Source organism: Triticum urartu, chromosome 1 (assembly GCF_003073215.2).
Source record: "Triticum urartu cultivar G1812 chromosome 1, Tu2.1, whole genome shotgun sequence".
In the NCBI taxonomy this organism is placed as follows: Eukaryota; Viridiplantae; Streptophyta; class Magnoliopsida; order Poales; family Poaceae; genus Triticum; species Triticum urartu.
Genome location: NC_053022.1, coordinates 117563701 through 117574442, shown reverse-complemented (window position 1 = coordinate 117574442; position 10742 = coordinate 117563701).

Below are 10742 nucleotides of genomic sequence, written 5' to 3'. Positions count from 1 at the left end.
CGAGGACGGGGCGTCCGACGAGGTGACCGCGAGGCGCCGGTGTCGGGGAAGTTCGTCGCCGACGCGCAGCTTGTCCGCGGCAGCAAGGTCGTTGGGCGACGCTGGGCAGCAGGTACGTTGGAAGGCGGTGGTCAGCGCCGGCGCGGGAAAGGTGGGGTCGGCGGCTCGGTGCCCCCGATCCTTATTTGGATCGTAGAGGGGGCAGAGGGAGGAGTGGGACGTGGGAGGAGTGGGGGGAGGTGTGGGGCGACGGGGAGGGGCGCCATCCAGATCCGGGAGTGAGAGGGGATCGGGGGGGAATGGGTCGCTGCGCCTTGGGTTTGACCCCGGGGGGGGCCTTATGGGTGGGTGGCTGGGCCGGTGGCCGGTCGGCGCAGTGGACAGCTGGTCCTGGCCCAGTTAGGGCGGGGGGTTGTTTTATTTTATTTTTGTTTTGTCTTTATTTAGTCTTTTAACTTCGGGTTTAAATGTTTTAATATCAAAATAGTTTTATCAAACTATAAAACCCATACCTAAATTAGTAAGGTAGCATAACTCACTGTAATAAAATGTTCACACATTATTTTAACTAGCTTACAATTACATATACACATAAAAGCATTTATTAAGTATTTCCAAATATTTTTTTAATTATTTTAGTGCACATAAATATTTTATAAAAGTGTGGTTTCATCACCTACCACTACTTACGGATTAATCGACACACTCCGAGCATTTTAGTTTTAATGTTTGAAAATTTCATCGTTTGGTTTGATTTCGAATTTTGAATTCGATCGGGTTTGATTTAACGCGAGATTAACAACAGTGACCTTGGTGACGTGGCATCATTAGTAGAGGTTACTGTAGCATGATTACCCGGGCGTCACATCCATATACCACTTGTATCACCATCTCTTCGCCGCACTAGTGCACCTATACAATTTACCATTGTATCGGGTGTGTTGGGGACACAAGAGACTCTTTGTTATTTGGTTGCAGGGTTGCTTGAGAGAGACCATCTTCATCCTATGCCTCCTACGGATTGATAAACCTTAGGTCATCCACTTGAGGGAAATTTGCTGCTGTCCTACAAACCTCGGCACTTGGAGGCCCAACAACGTCTACAAGAAGAAGGTTGTGTAGTAGACATCAAGCTCTTTTCTGGCGCCATTGCCGGGGAGGTTAGCGCTTGAAGGTATATCTTTAGATCTTGCAATCGAGTCTTTTAGTTTCTTGTTTTATCACTAGTTTAGTTTATAAAAGAAAACTATAAAAAAATGGAATTGAGTTTGTCTCATACGCTTCACCTTTTTAATATCTTTCATGAGTATGATGGAAAGGATAATTGTGCTCAAGTGCTAGAAGAAGAAATCTATAAAATGTTTGGCACTAAATATTTGAATGATGAGCATGATTGCAATGTTGTTAGTATGAATTCCTTGAATATCCATGATGCTAATGATATGCAAAGCCACAAGCTTGGGGAAGCTATGTTTGATGAAGATGATATTTTTTGTCCCCCAAGTTTTGATGAGCAAATTTATTATGATGAAAGCATGCCTCCTATTTATGATGATTATATTGATGAAAGTGGAATTGGAGAGGTTATGACTTTATTTTGTGATGAATCCACTATTCCGGAAGAGGTTCCAATTGATTATGAGAACAAAGTTGCTATCTATGATGATTATTGTGATGACTTGTATGCTATAAAGAGTAATGATATCCATGAAACTTGTCATCATGATTTTAGTTTTCAATTGGATTATGCCTCACATGATAGTTATTTTGTTGAGTTTGCTCCCACTACTATTCATGAGAAGAATTTTGCTTGTGTGGAGAGTAGTAAATTTTCTATGCTTGTAGATCATGAAAAGAATGCTTTAGGTGCTGGTTATATTGTTGAATTCATTCATGATGCTACTGAAAATTATTATGAGGGAGGAACATATGCTTGTAGGAATTGCAATAATATCAAGTTTCCTCTCTATGTGCTTAAAGTTTTAATGTTATGCTTGCTTTGCTTTCCTATGCTAGTTGATTGTTGTTCCCATAAATTGTTTGCTCACAAAATCCCTATGCATAGGAAGTGGGTTAGACTTAAATGTGCTAGTCATATTCTTCATGATGCTCTCTTTATGTTACAATTCTTATCCTTTATGTGAGCATCATTGAAATCATCATGCCTAGCTAGGGGTGTTAAACGATAGCGCTTGTTGGGAGGCAACCCAACTTTATTTTAGTTCCTTGCTTTTTGCTCCTGTTTAGTAATAAATAATTCATCTAGCCTCTGTTTAGATGTGGTTTTATGCTTTTAATTAGTGTTTGTGCCAAGTAGAACCTTTGGGAAGACTTGGGGAAAGTCTTGTGTATGAAAGTGACAAAATAAGAGACTCTCTATCATGAAGATCATGGTGCTACTTTGAAGCACAAGTGTGGAAAAAGGATAGTAACATTAATAGTAACATTGTCCCTTCTCTCTTTTTCTCTCATTTTTTTTTGGCCTTTTTCTTTTTTATGGCCTCTTTTTTTTTTTTTTTTTCGTCCGGAGTCTCATCCCGACTTGTGGGGGAATCATAGTCTCCATCATCCTTTCCTCACTTGGACAATGCTCTAATAATGATGATCATCACACTTTTATTTACTTTTTATTTACTTACAACTCAAAAATTACAACTCGATACTTAGAACAAAATATGACTCTATGTGAATGCCTCCGGCGGTGTACCGGGATTGCGATGAATCAAGAGTGACATGTATGAAAAATTAAGCATGGTGGCTTTGCCACAAATACAATGTCAACTACATGATCATGCAAAGCAATATGACAATGATGATGCGTGTCATAATAAATGGAGCGGTGGAAAGTTGCATGGCAATATATCTCAGAATGGCTATCGAAATGACATAATAGCTAGGTATGGTGTCTGTTTTGAGGAAGATATAAGGAGGCTTATGTGTGATAGAGTATCATATCACGGGGTTTGGATGCACCGGCGAAGTTCGCACCAACTCTCAAGGTGAGAAAGGGCAATGCACGGTACCGGAGAGGCTAGCAATGATGGAAGGGTGAGAGTGAGTATAATCCATGGACTCAACATTAGTCATAAAGAACTCACATACTTATTCCAAACATGTACAAGTCATCAAAACCAAGCACTACGCGCATGCTCCTAGGGGGATAGATTGGTAGGAAAAGACCATCGCTCGTCCCCGACCGCCACTCATAAGGAAAGCAATCCAAGAACACCCCATGCTGCAAATTTGTCACACAAAGTTTACCATACGTGAATGCTACGGGACTTGCCAACTCCAACACAAGTATTCATCAATTTCACAATTACTCAACTAGCACACCTCTAATATTACCACCTTTATATCTCAAAACAACTATCAAGCATCCAACTTCTCTTAGCATTTAAAATTTATAACCAAAGTGAATTACCATGTTGTTCTAAAATACTCTCAAAATGATATAAGTTAAGCATGAGATATCAATTATTTCTATAAAATAGAACCACCGCCGTGCTCTAAAAGATATAAGCGAAGCACTAGAGCAAAAATTATCCAACTCAAAAGGTATAAGTGAAGCACATAGAGTATTATAATAAATTCCAATTCATGTGTGTCTCTCCCAAAAGGTGTGTATATCAAGGATGATTGTGGTAAACTAAAAAGGAAAGACTCAAATCATACAAGACGCTCCAAGCAAAACACATATCATGTGGCGAATAAAAATATAGCTCCAAGTAAAGTTACCGATGGACAAAGACGAAAGAGGGGATGCCTTCCGGGGCATCCCCAAGCTTAGGCTTTTGGTTGTCCTTGTATTTTACCTTGGGGTTCCTTGGGCATCCCCAATCTTAGGCTCTTGCCACTCCTTGTTCCATAATCCATCAAATCTTTACCCAAAACTTGAAAACTTCACAATACAAAACTTAAATGAAAATCTCGTGAGCTCCGTTAGTAAAAGAAAACAAACCACCACTTCAAGGTACTGTAATGAACTCATTCTTTATTTATATTGGTGTTAAACCTACTGTATTCCAACTTCTCTATGGTTCAAAAACTCTATTACTAGCCATAGATTCATGAAAATAAGCAAACAACACACAAAAAACAGAATCTGTCAAAAACTGAACAGTCTGTAGTAATCTGTAGGTTTCGAATACATCTGGAACCCCAAAAATTCTAAAATAAATTTCTGGACGTGAGTAATTTATCTATTAATAATCTGCAAAAATAATTAACTAAATATCACTCTCCAGTAAAAATGGCAGCAAATCTCGTGAGCGCTAAAGTTTCTGTTTTTTACAGCAAGATCGCAAAGACTTTCCCCAAGTCTTCCCAAAGGTTCTACTTGGCACAAACACTAATTAAAAGCATAAAACCACATCTAAACAGAGGCTAGATGAATTATTTATTACTAAGCAGAATCAAAAATCAAGAAACAAAAATAAAATTGGGTTGCCTCCCAACAAGCGCTATCATTTAACGCCCCTAGCTAGGCATAAAAGCAAGGATAGAGCTAGGTATTATCATCTTTGGTATGCAATCCATAAGTGGCTCTCATAATAGATTCATAAGTTAATTTAATTTTCTTTCTAGGAAAGTGTTCCATGCCCTTCCTTAATGGAAATAGGAATCTAATATTCCCTTCCTTCATATCAATAATTGCACCAATCGTTCTAAGGAAAGGTTTACCAAGAATAATAGGACATGTAGGATTGCAATCTATATCAAGGATAATGAAATCTACAGGCACATAATTCCTATTTGCAACAATAAGGACATCATTAATTCTTCCCACCGATTTCTTAATGGTGGAATCCGCAAGATGCAAGTTTAAAGAACAATCATCAAATTCATGGAAACCTAGCAAATCACACAAAGTTTTAGGAATCATGGAAACACTAGCACCCAAATCACATAAAGCAAAGCATTCATGATCTTTAATCTTAATTTTAATAGTAGGTTCCCACTCATCATGAAGTTTTCTAGGGATAGAAACTTCCAATTCAAGCTTTTCTTCATAAGATTGCATTAAAGCATCAACGATATGTTTAGTAAAAGCTTTTATTTTGACTATAAGCATGCGGAGAATTTAGCACGGATTGCAACAAGGAAATACAATCTATTAAAGAACAATTATCATAATTAAATTCCTTGAAATCCAAGATAGTGGGTTCATTGCTATTTAAAGTTTTGACCTCTCCAACCCCACTTTTATCAATTTTTGCATCAAGATCTAAAAACTCTGAATCATTGGGATGCCTTCTAACTAAAGTTGACTCATCTCCAGTCCCATCATTATCAAGATTCATATTTCAAAGATTTAATAGGGGACACATCAAAAGATTTAATAGGGGACACATCAATAACTTTTATATCTTCATCTTTATTATCATGGAAACTAGAAGAACACGCTTTCACAAAGCAATCTTTTGTTCTGTCTTTGCACTCATCAATGGAAATTCTCATAGCTTTGAGAGACTCATTGATATCATGCTTAGGTGGAATAGATCTAAGTTTCAAAAAATCAACATCAAGAGAAATTCTATCGACGTTCCTAGCCAACTCATAAATCTTAGACAATTTTTCTTCAATCAAAGCATTGAAACTCTTTTGAGAACTAATAAATTCTTTAATATTAGATTCCAAATCAGAGGCATCTTATTATAATTTCCATAAGAACTGTTGTAGGAATTACCATAATTATTAGAGGAATTACTAGGAAACGGCCTAGGATTAAAATTACCTCTATATGCGTTATTAACAAAATTGTTCCTACCAACAAAATTCACGTCCATAGGTTCATTGTTATTCTCAATCAAAGTAGACAAAGGCATATCATTAGGATCAGAAGAAACACTTTTATTAGCAAACAATTTCATTAGTTCATCCATCTTTCCACTCAAAACATTGATTTCTTCTATAGCATGCACCTTTTTATTAGTAGATCTTTCAGTATGCCATTGAGAATAATTAACCATAATACTATCTAGGAGTTTAGTAGCTTCTCCTAAAGTGATTTCTATAAAAGTGCCTCCCGCGGCCGAATCTAAAAGATTTCTAGAAGCAAATTTCAATAAGGCATAAAACTTTTGTGTAATCATCCAAAGATTCAAACCCTGTGTAGGGCAATTACGTATCATTAATTTCATCCTCTCCCAAGCTTGTGCAACATGTTCATGATCAACTTTCTTAAAATTCATAATATCGTTTCTAAGAGTGATGATCTTAGTGGGAGGAAAATACTTAGAGATAAAAGCATCTTTGCACTTATTCCATGAATCGATACTATTTTTAGGCAAAGACGAAAACCAAGTTTTAGCACGATCTCTAAGAGAAAACGGTAATAGCTTCAGTTTAACAATATCATTATCCACATCTTTCTTATTTTGCATATCACACAAATGAACAAAGTTGTTTAGATGGGTAGCGGCATCCTCACTAGGAAGGCCGGAAAACGGATCTTTCATGACAAGATTCAGCAAGGCAGCATTAATTTCACAAGATTCAGTATCGGTAAGAGGAGCAACCGGAGTGCTAATAAAATCATTATTGTTGGTGTTGGAAAAGTCACACAATTTAGTATTATCTTGAGCCATCGTGAAGAGCAAGCAATCCAACACACAAGAAAACAAGAAACAAGCAAAAAGAGGCAAACTTGAAAAGAGAAGGGGAACGGAAAAAGAGGGCGAATAAAACGGCAAGGTGAAGTGGGGAGAGGAAAACGAGAGCCAAATGGCAAATAATGTAATGCGAGGGATAAGAGTTTGTGATGGGTACTTGGTATGCCCTGACTTGTGCGTAGACTCCTCGGCAACGGTGCCAGAAATCCTTCTTGCTACCTCTTGAGCATTGCGTTGGTTTTCCCTTAAAGAGAAAAGGGTGATGCAGCAAAGTAGCGTAAGTATTTCCCTCAGTTTTTGAGAACCAAGGTATCAATCCAGTAGGAGGCCACACGCAAGTTCCTCGTACCTATACAAACAAATAAGAACGTCGCAACCAACGCGATAAAGGGGTTGTCAATCCCTTCACGGTCACTTACGAGAGCGAGATCTGATACAGATAATAATAAGATAAATATTTTTGGTATTTTTATGATAAAGAGTAAAAGTAAAGATTGTAAAATAAGTAAAAATAGATTGGAAACTTATGTGATGGAAAATAGAACCGGGGGCCATAGGTTTCACTAGTGGCTTCTCTCAAGATAGCATAAGTATTACGGTGGGTGAACGAATTATTGTCGAGCAATTGATCGAAAAGCGAATAATTATGATAATATCTAGGCATGATCAGGTATATAGGCATCACGTTCGTGACAAGTAGACCGACTCCTGCCTGCATCTGCTACTATTACTCCACACATCGACCACTATCCAGCATGCATCTAGAGTATTAAGTTCATAAGAACAGAGTAACGCATTAGGTAAGATGACATGATGTAGAGGGATAAACTTAAGCAATATGATATAAACCCCATCTTTTTATCCTCGATGGCAACAATACAATACGTGTCGTTTCCCTTTCTGTCACCAGGATTGAGCACCGCAAGATTGAACCCAAAGCTAAGCACTTCTCCCATTGCAAGAAAGATCAATCTAGTAGGCCAAACCAAACTGATAATTCGAAGAGACTTGCAAAGATAACCGATCATACATAAAATATTTCAGAGAAGAATCAAATATTGTTCATAGATAGACTTGATAATAAAGCCACAATTCATCGGATCTCGACAAACACACCGCAAAAACAGTTACATCGAATAGATCTCCAAGAAGAACGAGGAGAACTTTGTATTGAGATCCAAAGAGAGAGAAGAATCCATCTAGCTAATAACTATGGACCCGAAGGTCTGAAGTAAACTACTCACACATCATCGGAGGGGCCATGGAGTTGATGTAGAGGCCCTCCATGATCGGTGCCCCCTCCGGTGGAGCTCCGGAAAAGGCCCCAAGATGGGATCTCTTGGGTACAGAAGGTTGCGGCGGTGGAAATAGGGTTTCGTGGTGCTCCTGGATGTTTTTGGGGTATGTGAACATATATAGGAGGAAGAAGTAGGTCGGTTGAGCCACGAGGGGCCCACGAGGGGGGAGGGTGCGCCAGGGGGGTAGGAGCGCCCCCTACCTTGTGGACACCTCGTTCATTTCTTAACGTCCACTCCAAGTCCTCTGGATCACGTTTGTTCCAAAAATCACGCTCCCGAAGGTTTCATTCCGTTTGGACTCCGTTTGATATTCCTTTTCTGCGAAACACTAAAATAGGCAAAAAAACAACAATTTACACTGGGCCTTGGGTTAATAGGTTAGTCCCAAAAATAATATAAAAGTGTAAAATAAAGCCCATTAACATCCAAAACAGATAATATAATAGCATGGAACAATCAAAAATTATAGATACGTTGGAGACGTAACAAGCATCCCCAAGCTTAATTCCTGCTCGTCCTCGAGTAGGTAAATGATAAAAACAGAATTTTTGATGTGGAATGCTTTCTAGCATGTTCTTCAATGTATTTTTCTCTATTGTGGCATGAATGTTCAGATCCGAAAGATTCAAGGTAAAAGTTTATTGTTGACATAAAAATAGTAATACTCCAAGTATGCTAATCAAGCAATTATGTTTTATCACAACACCATAGCCAAAGAAAACTTATCCCTACAAAATCATATAGTTTGGCTGTAGGATCTTGAAGTAGATGTGTCTAGAAGGGGGGGTGATTAGACACTTAATGCTAAAGTTGCAATTTTTAAGCTTTTTCGGTTTAAGTGGAGTTTAGGCATAATTTCAACATTCACAATACATATCAAGCAAGCATGCAAAGAGTGTATAGGCAGCGGAAAATAAAGCATGCAACTTGCAAGAATGTAAAGGGAAGGGTTTGGAGAATTCAAACGCAATTGGAGACACGGATGTTTTTCCCGTGGTTCGGATAGGTGGTGCTATCCTACATCCACGTTGATGGAGACTTCAACCCACGAAGGGTAACGGTTGCGCGAGTCCACGGAGGGCTCCACCCATGAAGGGTAATGGTTGCACGACTCCACGGAGGGCTCCACCCACGAAGGGTCCACGAAGAAGCAACCACCCACGAAGGGTCCACGAAGAAGCAACCTTGTCTATCCCACCATGGCCATCGCCCACGAAGGACTTGCCTCACTAGCGGTAGATCTTCACGAAGTAGGCGATCTCCTTGCCCTTACAAACTCCTTGGTTCAACTCCACAATCTTGTCAGAGGCTCCCAAGTAACACCTAGCCAATCTAGGAGACACCACTCTCCAAGAAGTAACAAATGGTGTGTAGGTAATGAACTCCTTGCTCTTGTGCTTCAAATGATAGTCTCCCCAACACTCACCTCTCTCTCATAGGATTTGGATCTGGTGGAAAGAAGGTTTGAGTGGAAAGCAACTTGGGGAAAGCTAGAGATCAAGATTCATATGGTAGGAATGGAATATCTTGGCCTCAACACATGAGTAGTTAGTTCTCTCTCAGAAAATAGGATGCTGGAAGTGTAGGCTTAGTCTGATGGCTCTCTCCACGAATGAAGAGGAGGTGGAGGGGTATATATAGCCTCCACACAAAATCCAACCGTTACACACAGTTTTCCAATCTCGGTGGGACCGAATCAACAAACTCGGTCGGACCGAAAAGATAAACCTAGTGACCGTTAGAGATTTTCGGTGGGACTGACATGCAACTCGGTAGGACCGATATGGTTAGGGTTTGGGAATAACGTAATCTCGGTGAGACCGATTACACAAACTCGGTGAGACCGAGTTTGGTAATAAGCTAACCAGAGAGTTGGTCAGGTAACTCGGTGGGACCGATTTGCTCTTTTGGTGAGACCGAAAAGTTACAAAGAGTTTACACTGCAATCTCGGTGGGACCAATTCGCTCTTTTGGTGAGACTGAAAAGTTACAAAAGGGAAACAGAGAGTTTGCAATCCCATCTCGGTGAGACCGAGATCCCTATCGGTAGAACCGAATTGCTAGGGTTTGGCAGTGGCTTATGACAAGTGAAACTCGGTGGCGCCGGATAGAAAGAATCGGTAGGACCGAGTTTGGCTTAGGGTTTAGGTCATATGTGGAAGTGGGAAAGTAGCTGAGGATTTTGGAGCATATCATTAAGCACATGAAGCAAGAGGCTCATTAAGCAACACCTCATCCCTCCTTGATAGTATTGGCTTTTCCTATGGACTCAATGTGATCTTGGATCACTAAAATGTAAAATGAAGAATCTTGAGCTTTAAGCTTTAGCCAATCCTTTGTCCTTAGCATCTTGAAGGAGTTCCCACAACCTTTAGTCCATGCCACTCCATTGTTGAACTTATCTGAAACATACTAGATAGAAACATTAGTCCAACAAGAGATATGTTGTCATCAATTACCAAAACCACCTAGGGAGCACTTGTGCTTTCAATCTCCCCCTTTTTGGTAATTGATGGCAACATACATCAAAGCTTTAGATAAAGATATAAAGAACAGCAAGTAAAGCTTTGGAAGGACATGTAACAAGCATAGGCTCCCCCTACATGTATGCACTCATGTAAATATGAAATATAGAGGCATGTGAGAGCATAACCATGACAGAGTAGGCAATGTGTTACATGTATCTTGGCCATATGCATCAAAGCAAAAGATTATCAAGGAAAATACCTTCATGCTCATGAGTCCTTCTTGCAAACATTATGTACATAAGAAAGAACTCCTCATACTCATGATTTTGATGCATATACTTACCTTGTGGTCTTGAGTTGGC